The sequence below is a fragment of the Mesoplodon bidens genome (assembly GCF_964165515.1).
Source record: "Mesoplodon bidens genome assembly, chromosome: 3".
Classification (NCBI taxonomy): Eukaryota; Metazoa; Chordata; class Mammalia; order Artiodactyla; family Ziphiidae; genus Mesoplodon; species Mesoplodon bidens.
The window spans coordinates 109,395,164-109,410,050 of NC_138178.1; positions in this window are offsets into that span (position 1 = coordinate 109,395,164).

A 14,887-nucleotide genomic window follows, 5' to 3' on the forward strand; every position below is an offset into this window, starting at 1 on the left:
TTAGCCATTCTTGTGGGTATATTGTGGCATAATATTGTGGGTTTAGTTTCCCTGCTTAGTAATGATAAGTATGTTTTTATATGCTTATTGTCCATTTGGAGAGCTTTGTTTTTGTGAAATGCCTGTTGAGTTTTTTTGCTCACTTTAAAATTGAGTCTTTTTTTTCTGGTTGGAATTCCATATACGTTATGAATTTGAGCTGTTTCTTGGACAGAGACATTGCAAATACCTTTCCCTAGTTTCTGACTTGCCTTGCACTCTCTTAACAATATATTTTGATGAACAGATGTTATATATTTTAATTAAATCTAAGTTATCTAATTCTTATTTAATGGTTAGGTTTTTTATATCCCACATAAGAAATATTTGCCTATCTCAAAGTCATAAATATAGTTTCCTCTGTTTCCTTCTAGATGATTTAGACTTTCAGTTTTCACATTTTGCTATGATCCATTCACTTTGAACTAATCATTGTCTACAGTGTAAAGCAGGGAAGAATTTATGTTTTCCATGCATTAACTGGACAAATTAATTATCCAATTAAGTTACCGTAATTTATTTAGAAAGACTATACTTCCCACCCTGAATTGTAGTGATGTCTTTGTGCCAATCCTTGTGCCAATACCACACTATCTAATTATTCTAACTTTATAATAAGTCTTGGTATCTGGTAGTGTACATTCTCTAGCTTTCTTCTTCTTCTTCAAGGTTGCTTTTTTTTAAGATTTTATGTCTTTCCATAGAAACATTAAAATCAGTTTTTAAATTTTCACACACAAAAAAATCTTCTGGAATTTTTATTGGGATTCTATTGAATTTTATACACCTTGAGTAACAATTGACATAACAATAATGAGTCTTCTAATCGGTAAAGATGGCATCTTTCTCTGTTTAATTGTCTTCTTTAATTTCTTTCAATGGTGTTTTGTAATTTTTAGTGTTAAGGCCTTGTATCTTGTGTTAGATAAATGTATTTTTTAACTCTGAGGGATATTAGCATTATTGATTTAGATAGTCAATAGCCATTTGGATTTACCCAGATTTTTACCCTTTTTATTTTATATTTCTTTCTGTAGACCCTTGCTTATGTCTTTCTGAAGAACTTACTGGGATATTTTTTTAATATGGGTCTGCTCAGTTTATGAAACTGCCTCTACTTAACCTTTATTTATGAGGAATATTTTCTGTGTTGATAGAATCTAGATTGGCCCACTGAAAAAGATGTCATTTCACTGTTCTCTGGCTTCCATTATAACTATTGAGAATAGGTTATTAGTCTTACTATTACTGCTTTGAATATAATATATCAGAATCTCTGGATACTTTAAGACATTTTCTTCATCTTCGATTTTCAGCAGTTAGACTATGATATATCATAGTGTGCTTTTCTTAGTATTTATTCTTCTTGAGGTTGATAGTACAAATTCTTTTTTGTTTCAGTGTCATTGTTTAGTTTTGGAACATTCTCTTTTATTGACTCTTTGAATATTCCTTTTCCTTATTCCTGTTTTTCTCTTTTCTGATACTACATATACACATGATTTAGACATTAAGTCACATCCCATATGGCTATTGTATTGTTTTCTGTATTTTACATTCTTCATTCTCTCTGTGCTTCAGTTTGGATATTTTCTCCTGACTTAAATTTCTCTTTACTAATCCTCTTTTCTACAGAAGCTATGTCCTGCTGAAGAAATCTTTGCCCAACTCTGGCTAATTTATCACTATGCAGAAGGTAAAACAGTTAAATTTATCTGCCATAAAACTCATCTATTGAGTTCTGAATAAATTATTGTTATTTTTCTGCTTTAGCATATCCATTTGCTTATTTTACAGACCAGTTTCCTGCTGAAAATTTCAAGAATATGTCTTGCTTTCTTGAAAATGTTGTTTACATTTGTTTAAAAACCTATCTGTTAACTCCAGTATCTAGATCACCTGTGGATCTAATTGTATTGTCTATTTTTTCTCTTAGTTTTGGGCCCTTTGGTTTTTGTGCCCTGGTACACCAGACAACTTTTCATTAAATGTCAGACATTGTGTATGAAAATCAGTAGAGACAATTTGTGGCTCAGACTCTGACTTATGTACTCTTTCCCCAGAGAATATTTACTTCTGATTCTGGTAGGCAGCCAGGCCATGGGCAGATTGCCCTAACTCAACCCAGTTATTGACCCCTCAACTCTGTGAGGCTGCTTCTTGGTCTAAGTCTAGAGAAAGAACATCAGACTTCAATTAGGATTCAGCTGATCTGTGGCTGGATTTCTGTTTTGTGAGAGTTAGTTTAGCTCTGGTGTGTCCTTAATTCTTGAGTATAAACCTTCAGAATTCCAACTTGAAGACTAGAGGTGAGAGTCCTTCCTCTCTGGTGGGCTTTCAATGTCAATATTTAAGGGCTTAGATATATCTACCTATGCAACCAAAAAGCCCGAAATTCGAAGGATATAGAGAAAATGTAAGTGGATTAGTTTGTTACTCTGAAACAGTAGATGAAGGAGTTATTATAAGAAACTTTGTACCTGACAGCATGTGATTATATGAAAATGTGATTAGGACAGGTATTTGAATCATGTTGACATATGACAAGAGGAAAATATGGTAAGTGAGAATAATCAAGAAGAGTTCTGAAGGGGAGATAACCACTGATATGGGGAATAAAGTACAGTAGAAGTTGGACAGGTAAGAAAAATATGAAATTTATACTTGCTTGAAATCTTTTATTTTTATAAAAAGAAAATCATTTCAATATTTCAAAACATTATGTCTATAAGAGTTTGAGGTTTAAATTACTGTACAGCAGTTAAACTTAAAATCTTAGACTTTATCTTTTTCAATGATCAGTCAAATCTGGCACTTTCTCTAATTTTCATTTCTGTTCTGACCTGAATATAAGACTGAATTTAACTGCACTCAGCTTAATTGCTTCCTGATTTTTGACTCATTATTTGAGTTGAATACGTCAAAATGTTAGAAGTGGGCAGGGAGTTCTAATAAGTGAAACTCCTGGCTACCACGCTGAATTGGAGAGTCAGAATTAACTGAGTTCAAATTTGACTCTATAGGAAAGACATATGAAAATAATTTTTTTCTTGAATCTATTCTCCTCACTGTTTATCAGTGTGGGGCAAACATTGTATTGACATCTGACCAGAGGTAGATGTATGAGTGCTGGTGGAGAATGTGCACCATCAACATGTAAACATGTGTCTATTACTAAAAAATATAAGTGAGACTTCCAAATCCCTCATCAGTTTCTAGATTTTTTCCTGTGTCAATGTTCATGAGTTAGAGGAAAGCAAGGGAATATATTTATGATTATATGATTAGTAAGAGAATAACTGATTTTAAATATAACTGCAAAAGAACTGAGGGACAATTTCATAAGGCAATTCACTAATGTAACTGGTTGCCATAGGCAGAACAACCATCAGTTAATCTTCACATCCAATGGGAATGAATGACTGAACTGGAATTAACTGTTGAAAAATTAGAATAATTACTAAAAGTACTTCCTGATGAAGTAATCTGTAACACTTGGGAAATTATCTATAAATTTATCTAAAACTACTTAGGATCTTGTAGAAAGAATTAGAGAACTGCCTTAGTGAAACTTGTACAGTAGATTACTAGCCTAAAAGAAATGTGGCATCCACGTATTTTAAATCATTTTTCTCTGTGTGAACACTCAAACATTTCTAAAGACAGATGTTTGTGTGTGTGTGTGTGTGTGTGTTAGCGTATTCAAATGGAGAGCAATTTGACAAGATTAAAAGTTTATATGAAACCAAGATTTTCATTGATAAATAAGTGACCAGAATGCACAAATTTGAAGTAGCTTTTCACAAATCAGAATACTTTGTTGCTGTTGCTATTCTTATGAATTAATACCTATGATACAAATTTATTCCATTTCTAATATTTTCCCACCCTTGGTATGCTTTACTCCAAAGAATAGAATTAACTTTTTCTTTCCTTTTGAAATACTTATCTTTAGATTGGTCATGCCTATCACATGAAGCATTGTTCATATGAGAATCATGGTATCAATTCTCTTCAAAAACCCCTTTTATCCCACTGGCAGTGGATAACACAGTGTGGAATCTGTGCAAACGAAAACTCCAGAAACCAAATTCTCCCGGATGCTAACAATGCTTCCCCGGGGCATAGTGAGAAGGGTCTCAATTCACCTCCTCTCCAAGTTCTAACTAGACACAGGAAGCCCTTTAGCCATCAGCAATGGAGTTTCATTAAAGCCACCTCACTTTAGGTGTAACAAAGCTCCTTCCAGGAAGCAAACCAGAAACTCTAGTCCAACTGTAGAATTGCCCAAACACTGGGGTCCCAGCTTTCACACGGCACAAAACTGTGTAATGGCACCAGCAGCTCCTTAGCAAGCTAATGACCCTATGGAGCAACAAAGACTGAGTGAAAAATCATGAAGTTTTTGACTGAAGCTGAAGTTGAATTGCCATTTCAACTCTTCCCTCAAGAAAAATATCCAATTAACCTGCATGGAGCTTTTTTGAAAATAATTCTTATTATTCAAATGATTGCTAGGGAGGATGAATGAATGATGAATCATTATTTTTTATTTTTTTATTTTTTTACTAAACCTGATGCATTTAAAAATTTTACTTCTTAGGCCCATCAGGGCTGGAAATCCCTATAAGGGGTATTTCTCAGGCTTTTTATTAGTACCTACTGGTGTTCAAATAAAGCCATAAAGAATCTCTTAGAGCCAGCAAAACCTGAGGGATGATTGTTCAAGAAATAACATAAGTCAAAGACCTGCCCCAAAGAGGCCCTTCCTTCTCTTAATCAGACTTTAAAATCAGCTCCACTTCAGAGAATGTCAGCATAAATTTCATTTACCTAAAATTCCCTGTTTCTTGTCAAGTCCCCTCCAGGAAGCTCAGGGGCTAAATGATAACCAGCATGAGTTAAGTCAGCAGGACTGATACCTTCTGAAGATTAGGAACTCAGACTAGTCATATAAGCAAGGAAGCCAGCCAGTACTTCACTTTTATTAATAAAAAAAGGAAGAAAAAGAGATCTGATTGCAGCAGCACTTTCTATGGGAGCTTTTACAGCATATTGCAAAATATCTAATATCCTTGTGCCTCCCTTCAATTCTTTCATGCATAGAGAGACAATTTACCTCCTCTTCCTGGGGAGTCAAGTGCTTAGTTGGTATCAGTTCCTCACCCCTCCTTGTTGCTTGGGTCATATTGTAATATATGGCTTGGATTTTATTTTGTTTGTTTGTTTTACTTTTTAGGTAAGAGAAGAAACGTAAAAGTATTATCATCCAGAGGACATTCATATGAATCGTTGTTTGCATGAGCATGTAAAAATGACATGAACCTTAATCTGAAATTTCATATGCAGTTGACATAATACACACTCCATGTTCCTGTCTAGGTTTTCTTCCTCATTCAGTCTGTATCCAACATCTGAAAATTGATACTAACATTTTGGGAAAAAAAGCTGCCTACTTTTGACTTCTAGGAACTGCTTCACTTCTAAAACTCTTTTGTGTTCTACTCTGAAATATTTGCTTATGTAGAGTATTGTAGTAATGAAAGGATATATTGTTTAAGTATGTATTAAGACATTTAAGTATGCATTAAGACAGTTATACATAGTGTTATGAAATTTACATTCTAGTGGAGTATACAATTGTTGTGCAATTATAAACAGAAGTGTAACACTACGTTCCAGTTACGGGATTGACAACTCCACATACTTACACAATGAATAAAAGGCAAAAGATATTTCTAAAATATTTTAGTAGATAAATATTTAGATTTTAATAGTTCTATATTTCTGAGAACAGCAGATAGGTATTAAATCATAAAAAGATTTCATTAATGGAGACAGAAATAAGATTAAAAGAAAATATATAATTTAGTATACTACATATTATGAGTATTTTATTGTAAAGAGCAAGTAATCAATAATCACACCATTCTACCTAAGAAAAGAAAAGAGCTTGTGCATTCTATTTGAAGAACTAAGGTGATAAGACGTGACAGATTTGCTGAAGATGATGTATTTCAACCAGAGTGGGAACCTGTCTTTTGCTTTGCTGCTTCAAGAAACAAAATGATCCTACCTGCTTTGTGTGCTTGACATACTCGTGTCTGTCACTGCCCTTCTCCTGGATATCTGCCATATGTATCAAAATTCCTGGTCAGCTAAAATTGCTGTGTTGATACCTCAGGACTTTGGAGCAATCAGAAATAAATGACTGCTTATAACCATTCTTTTCTCATGGTATTAAAATGCAAAGATATTAGAGATGTTTTTTCATAATAAGAGTTTTTTTTTTCTGGATCAGATACAGTAAACAAGGATCAAACACATGCAGAAATATGTAATTTAAAATTTTATGTTGCATTTCATTGAAATGTTAACTGAATAATATTGCTTTGGCACATATGTTATATTCATGTCAATATGTTTCATATGCTAAAAAGATCTGTGCATGAGTGCCTAGCCTTCCCTGTTTACAAAAGAACTAAACAGCTGTGTAAGTTCATAGAAGAGAGGGATTGAATTAAGAAAGTGCTAGGACCAGTTCAGATTATTCAACCATACTGATCTAATGGATTCTGTGATTTACTATAGAAAATAAAATATACTTATGAGAATAATATTCACTGGATCCCCCAATTGAGAAGGGTCATTTAGTTGAACTAAATGTCAGAGGGCTCCTTCCCTTTCTTTTTTTTCTTTTTTTTTTTAAACTATGTAAAATTTCTTCCATTCAGGATCTTTGTTGACACTATTTTACCAATAGCTTAAATATATAATTATGCACACACACACACACACAGAGTCACTAAGTTACAGTGAAAGTTGTAAAATGAGTATTAATATATAACATTTGACTGTAGGAAGAATTCTGAGGCTTTCTATCATACTATATTTGAGGCCAGATTCTTAAATCAGTTAATTCTTCCATCAGTTTAAGACTGTATGAATAGCCACAGTGATGGAGGAAGTCAGCTTGGAATGTTAATTCCCTGGTAACTTCTTACAGAAGTTACTCTTTTGAATAGTTCCAGATCCAAATATGGCAGTATAATATCCTAAATTTTTCATGGCCATACTTGCCTAATTTGACCAAAACACCTTTTCTTCTCTTTTTCTCTCATCTTGGAAAATTAATTCTCTGTCAATTCCACAGCAAAAATATCCACAGCAGAGAGGGCAGCTCAGCCACAAATCATCCAGAAAAGTTTGGAATTTTTCTCCATCAAAATGGCTTCCACATGGCTGATGTAGTTCTTGTAACTTATAATAACCCATCAAATATTTTATCACAAAGATTTTTAAAAGTCTTCTATGCTATCAGAAATCAGACATTCAGTAACATCTGTTTGTGTCTAAATAATGTAAAGATAAAATTGTTTGCAATGTAAATCATATTTGTTTTCAGCAATTTACCTCAAATATGTGAATGAAATAAAGTTTATGTTATAGCCATATTATGAGCATTGTTTGCTCTTTTTTCCTTAAGAGTCAAAGAAATGTTGGATAATTACCTTTTTCATAAGTACTCTTGAATATGTAAAATGTATACTGCTATTTGAGGAGTGTCTTTGTAAATAAAACCTATTCAGACATATTGGAAGGAAAAAGCAGTACCCCATATCTTTTAATCTGAATAGCCATTTCTTTTTTGTGATCCTACGGGATAGAATTTCCTAGCTGTTAAGTGCTGTTCTATTTCTATGAGGTAATCTTGGAAACGGAGTGTTTGAGATTTTTAGTTTATCTTGATATAAGCCAACCCATTCCTGCTTAGAATACTTTAGTTTTATATCTAAGATCTTAATTACTACGTCCTTGAATAGAAGTTGTGTTACCAAATTCTAAAAACTGATGACAAGATAATTCTAAACGGGACTTTATTTGATCTTATTATCTGTATATCTCAGAAATTACTCACTTTACTAAAAAGTTTAGATTGGGGGAACTAAAAACTAAATGATTTACTGAGTAATATTAATGGGATATGGACATTCCTCATCATTTTTGTCAACATCAAATACATTTTGTTTTTATTTGCAGTAAAGAATTACATTCTATAAATATAACTGATAGAAAGCAATTAATCACTTTTAAACATGTAGAGGAAAATACTGCCACAAACAGTGATTGGGACTTATTATGAAAGTAAATTACTTCAGTGACAGGGGAGAAAGCCCCAGTGAGGAAATCATGAGTTGAAAACAGAAAACACTCCTATACAACAATGAAAAACCTTTTAAGCATGAAGAAACTGTAATATATGTGGCACCTGTAGGTACATTAAGATAAAACATCCAGGAGCCAGTAAATTTTTTCATGCTGTCAGAGTATTCAACGGTACATATGAGCTGTCGTACTTCAGTCATCAACATCCACAAAACCTTAGCATTTTAGAAAACAACTTTCCAACAGAAACAATTCAACTTCATACTAACAGGCATATGGATACTAACAGATTAAGTAAAGGAGCAATTTTCAGTCTCTGAATCATTACTATCTTTCTTCCACCTCCTTTTTGACCAGAGCCCTATAGATTATGTATCAATATCCTCTTTTTCTTTTTGCTAAGACAGGGAGAGGGAAAAGGAGAGGGAAAAGGGAGTGAGAGCAAGAGGGAGAAGGAATCAGAAAAGTCAAGAAATACTAAGGGCAATAGGGGGTGTGGGTCTCAGAATTCCCTGTGATCAAGTTGGTTTCTGTTAGCTATGGGATTTACTGTCAGTCTCTGTGGGGGAAAAGCAGAAAAGGGAAATACTGAGAAAGTATGTGCACTCATCATGTACCCCAAGTTACACCTTAATTTATAGGATGTTCTGGAATCACGATTCACATAGAATATTAATACAGATTTCATCTTTTGTGTGGAAAGTCAAAAGAATCTAGGAATTTATTAAATTAGCAAAAGAAAGCTCTATCAGGTGGACGATCCAAACCTCTTTCATACCCCTCCACAAAAAAGTTCTGATACACAAGATTTTGGTTTCCTTAATGCATAAATTCTGTTTCGCAATTCTGATTTTAAAACTAGGAAAAATATTAGATTGGTTGAGCTACATTAATTCTATAATCCTTTATATTTTATAGGTTTCTATATTCTTAAAATATAATGGTACATACAGGTAAAAATAATTAATGCTTCAATATGTCACCAATTATATCTTCCTTCTAAGACAAGACTTTTCATACTTCTTACTTACTTTTCATTGCAGTGTACCTTTACAATACTAGCGTTTAGGGATAAAGCATTCAGCCAGGATTCCTCCACAGGAGTCCCAATACCAATGTTTCAAAGCCAGAACCATATATAAATATATATATATATATATATATATATATATTTAAATGTAATATGTTTGATATATTTATCTCACATAGGAATACATTTGTTTTTCTAGCTCTTGGTCTGTATTTATAGAAAACTTTATATTCTCTCGGGACAGAGAATGATTAGATCATTCATGTAATAAATGCATCACTGAAATATATTCACTATGTTTTACTGTGTAGCAGAGAAAAGCAAGACACAGTTCTTGTCTTCAAGGAACATACAGTTTTTAGGGAAGAGAGACAAAAATTTAATTACTTACTATTCAAAATGTGATCTTAAGACCAGCACATGGGCATCATCTGGCAGCTCGTTAAAACTGTAGAATCTCAGGCCAGACCTACTGAAGTGGAATGTGCATTTCACAGAATCCCCAGGTGATTTGTATGCACATTAGAATTCGAGAAACACCATTTTAATTCAAACATGAGCAGGGTTACTGTCATAAAACCTAGAAGAAACAAAGAGATGGAGAAGTTTGAAGATAAGAAGGTAGCAAGATGGGATGGAAAGATCTTAGTGCCTGCACTTTGCTCTTCAAACACAGGAGAGATCACCAGTCTGGCACCTTTTACTGGCATTAAAATAAATGTTTTTAAAGGAATATTTGTTTTTGAATGTTTCTGATTTACATGTCATCTAGAAAAACAGTCACATCACTGTTGACAATGTCAGTCTAACAGAAATATAATCACATAAACCCACATCAAAGGGAGTTTTACTTTGATCTATCCTATGGTTTGCAGAGAAACGAGTGATCATGGTAGCTTGTAAGAATAGTTTTGTCAGTTACTGCAGTTATTCAGTTATGAGTGCAGGAAAGTTTTCTACCTCAAGATCTCAACCTAGACAACACCAGTGGAACCAGTTCATATAAAGATGATCATTTTGAAACTGAGGCATTTAAAATCATTTTCATGTTGTTTGCAAAGCTTCAAATAGTTACAGGAACTAAGAAGGTCACAGCAGTACTTGTCCGTATCAACACCTTGCTTGGCCACTCTCCCTCTGCCTCTTCCCATTGTCTTCTCCATTCAGGATACTGTGAACATGTTGATTGTGGCCGGGAGAGAGTTAGGGAATAAGCATATTCTCCACTTTGCCTTTACGTGTTATACTGGTGTGTTTGAATGTTCTCTCTTCCACATGAAAGAACAAATAAGGGATACCTTATGAAATACTTTTTCTGATTATGTCTGTATATACATATAAATGAAATGTAAGAATCACATATAAAGGCTGACAAAGTGTATGGCATATTAATTCATGATTCCATAGGTAAGACACGGATCCAAACGTAAAAGCAGAGCCAGGACTTTTCAAGGCACGTGGAGGCATTAAATTATTTAAAAATAATTCTTCTTAACACTTACCATATTTACATTGTGATATACCTCAAAAGGCAAAGATCTTTGTGATATAACAGTTATTATCTGGAGCCAAATTAGGAAAATAACAAATAGTTACAAAGGAAAAGGCTCTATTTCTGGAACTTGATCCAGTTATTTTATTGGTAATTATTTGATTTAATTAGGCATAGACTTTTTAGTTTTTGCATAACTTTTTTATTCTTTATATATCAGTTTTCAAATCTAGTTATAGTTAGATAAGAATTCATTGTCATTGCTTATGTTTTATATCAGTTCAACTGAGGTTTTCTTCCTAGGATGAAAAAATTCAGGGGGAAATGCTCGGACACAAAATCTGACTTTAGAAATCAGAAAAGGTAAATAAGATTGTATATGCCATATAAGAATATCTTACAAAGGATTCAGCTGTTTTTCTTAATAAGTTTTACATGTCTCAAGTATTTCTAAATTAATCCCCTTCTGAACTTCAATCTCATTATTAGTAACTTTTTGTAGGATTATTCCAAACAGTAACTTGCATTATAAATATGAATAGATTTATCCCCATTATACCATAGCCTTCATAAATCCTCTTCTGCAACTGCCAGTGATAAATTTGTTGTACTTAAAATCTTCCTATTTATATTTAGCTGAGAACTGATGCTTGTTCAACTGGGGCCTATCCAGCAAAACATAATCCACTTCAATAGTTTATAAGAAGGGGAATTTAATGCAGGGAATTAATTGCACAAGTGATGGAATAGCTGAGAACAATAACTGGTAACAATAGGGATAGAGTAACTTATAGATTAACACCTGTGTGCCTCTTGGGCTGGATGATAGACCATGGTGGGCCTGGATGGTGGCAGCTGGAGTCACAGAAGAGACAAGCTGCTCCCAGTGAAACTGCTTAAGACAGGACTATTCTAGCTGCCTCCCTCATCCTGCCCTCCATCCCTCATCTTTACTACCCAGTAGTGAAGTCAGCTAGCATGGGAGCCAAGAAAATCAGCCTTCAGGGGTCAGAAGGGGAGGAATCGACCTGCTGGCAAACAGTCCTAGGACCTTCAAAATAATCTTCCAGGTTTTTATAAACAAATGTAAAAACTAAAGTTTTAAAAGCAATTTGTGACAGTAAAGATAGGGATGCACACATCGCCCTCCAGCTTAGCCCTCCTGAGAATTCTAGCCCCTGCATTTGTCACTCCTCAAAGAGGGCAGAGAATAGCAAAAGAAATCATAGCAGAAAGAGAATTATATTAATCAAAGCAATTTCTGGTGAAAGGAGGCATGGAAATCTCTAAGCAAGTTACAGGAAGACGGCTACACTCTTCAAACCACTGAATTGAAAACAAAGCTTCAGATGATAACTATATGATTTGACAAAGACATTTCAAATTGCTCAGGAAAATCTCTTCCTTTACAGTAATGTTTCGGGCTATTTAAAACAGACTCTCAGTCGAGGAACTAAACAAAGATGCTGGGATTGGACACAGAAGACAGGTGAATTTGGCTGTTAGCCATGTAAGAATAGAAGCCAAACTTATGCTGACTAAAAATGGAGCCAAACGATGTCATATAGATTTGAAAACGATGTTGTGACAAAGAAGATGTTAATGGTTTCAATTTGCAGGTTTAGTAAGGGTCATAAGCTGTTTGATTTCTTAGTCTGTGTATCCTAAATATCTCTGCAACTTTGCTAGCCACCTTCCCTTTTTTTTTAATTCTCGATTTGACAGTTTGGTCTAGATTCCAAGCCTGATGAGATGGGTGGCATGCTCCAGTATTTTGGTTCATTGAGGTATACCCTGTTGATTTGTGTTGTATGACTCATCAAATGCTACTAACTCAATGGAGTAAAGATATTTAAAAATTATTTATAGATCTTGCTAGAATACCAACTAAGTCAGTCACACCCTTGAAGGAGATATACTGGGAGTTTACTGGAGGTAAAGGGCTCAAGGGATGTTTCCTGCTTTCTCTTCTTGTGCCCTATAACCGTGATAAAGAACAAGGATCATCTTCGTTTGGTGTAATTATATAGAGTAACGAGACCAAAAATTATATGGTGAAATCATTTGCAAGGATGGAATCTGTAAGCATATTTTTGAACATGTTCAAAAGCTCATGTACTCATGTATATTTACACATTTGAGGCCTGTTAACATTTCCTAATATTTTAAATCTCTGTGGTGATTATTATTACATTTGGTATCCTCAGATAAACAATGAAGTTTAACTGGAAAGAAGATCTTTCATAAACCTTTTCGAGGTTGCCATTATTTTCTTTGTAAATCTATGGATGATAGCTAAAATAATCAAAATCTTCCAGAAGATAAACCTCATAATGTTAAATGGCACTTGTATATTTGTACCACTACTTTGTTCCAGAAAGGATTTCCAGGGAGTTGTAAAGGTATATAAAATGGAATAAAGTAGCACAAGCTAAAAAACAGCGTGACAAAAATTAAGTGAGTGGGATGAGAAAAAATATGTGTGTGAGTGTGGGTGAGTGTGCACTGTGGGTTGTTTTTATTGTTAACAGGATACAAAATAACCCAAGCAGTACCATTAAATGTTCAAGTTATATAAGGCAGTGATAATGATAATAATATATGCCAACATATTTTGTAAATACTATAGAATAATACATGTGTGAGATATTATAATCATCTCATTTGAGCCTAAAAACACCTGAAAGAAAGAAAAACATATTTGACTCTACTATTTGTTTTCAGTGGTTTTAAAATCAGAAAAATCTGTAACATTTTTTTAAAAAACAGAACCATAAACCTTATTTTCCTCTTCCCCAACTCCCAGTTGTTGATGTGGCTTTCTTACTATACTATAATTTCATAGAATTAAAGACACTTCTCAGTGATTGTGCCCCCAATCTAAGAACCTAGAATCTACCTCAAAGTCTTAAATTACCATCTGAACAATATCTCCTAATCCCTGCTCCATATCAGCTCTCAGGTGTATAAACTTCATCAGTCTGCATTCCTGGATCCCTCACACAGTTTGCTTTTCCTGCTTTTGCTTCCAGATCTCAGGATATTGCTGGTAAGGTCTGTAGTCCTAGCTTCTTGTCTTGCTCATCTTCTCTCTCACCTTGTACATCATTTACACATCAATGCTCCCAGCTCTCACTTGCTGCAGCTTCTAAGTTCCTGCTGAATTCTACTTTGGGTCAATTGTATGAACACACCACTAGCAAGCTTCTTGGCATTTTGTCACTCTCTGTTGCCCCACCTGGCTGAGCTGCTCTAATTTCTCCCTCACTTTTGCCCTCATCCCTCAAGGCCCTTTCAGGATTTTAATACATATTCCCTCTCATCTCCCTGTCATCACCTTCTAGTTAGGATATTTTATTCCAATTCCTTTTCCTTCTCCTATCGTAGTTCTGCAAGAGCAACTTTCAAATTACGAGAGTAAAAGCATCTTCAAAAACAAGCACTTTATTCATTAATCCACTTATTTTCTTTGCTTTGTAAACACAGATACTGCCTTGTGGAGTTCACAATCCAGCAGGGTGAGAAATAAATAGTTATGACGTAGTAAGTTTTGTGATGGCAGAATGTTTCAAATCCTACAGAAGCCCAGAGGAATTTGGAGGGGGGCAGGGGGAGAACAGTAACTTTGCCAGGAACATGTGACATTTCAACTAGATATTGAGGGATAAACAGGGAAATGTGGCAAAGGGCTTTAGAGGAGAGGGAACAGCAAGGATACAAGCTCAGAAGGCATGAAAAACTTGACATAGAGAAGGGTGTCAAATACCTAGATGTAACCAGAGTGTAGGCTTGGAAGACAAATGGTTAGAAATGGCACTGGTCATGTAGGTTGGGGCCTCTTGCAGAATTCAAGTGCATCTGAATCTAAAACCTGTGCTCTTAACTGTTCTACATTATTCTTCCAGGACAGCCTGTTAAACATCATCTATAATAAATCCATAATCTAGTTCAGAAGCTAGTTTACTCAAAGACTCAGGAGTGTGCACTACCAGATGTTATAATGCAGGCTTTGCAAACTCAGCTATGTACAAAGATCAGACAGCAACATAAATCAGTAGCTCAATGATACTCTGTGATACAGTAGCTTTATGATGCATATGGAGCTTGTGAAATCCAGAGTACAATGTACCACTTAAAATTTTTTTTTTTATCGGAGTACA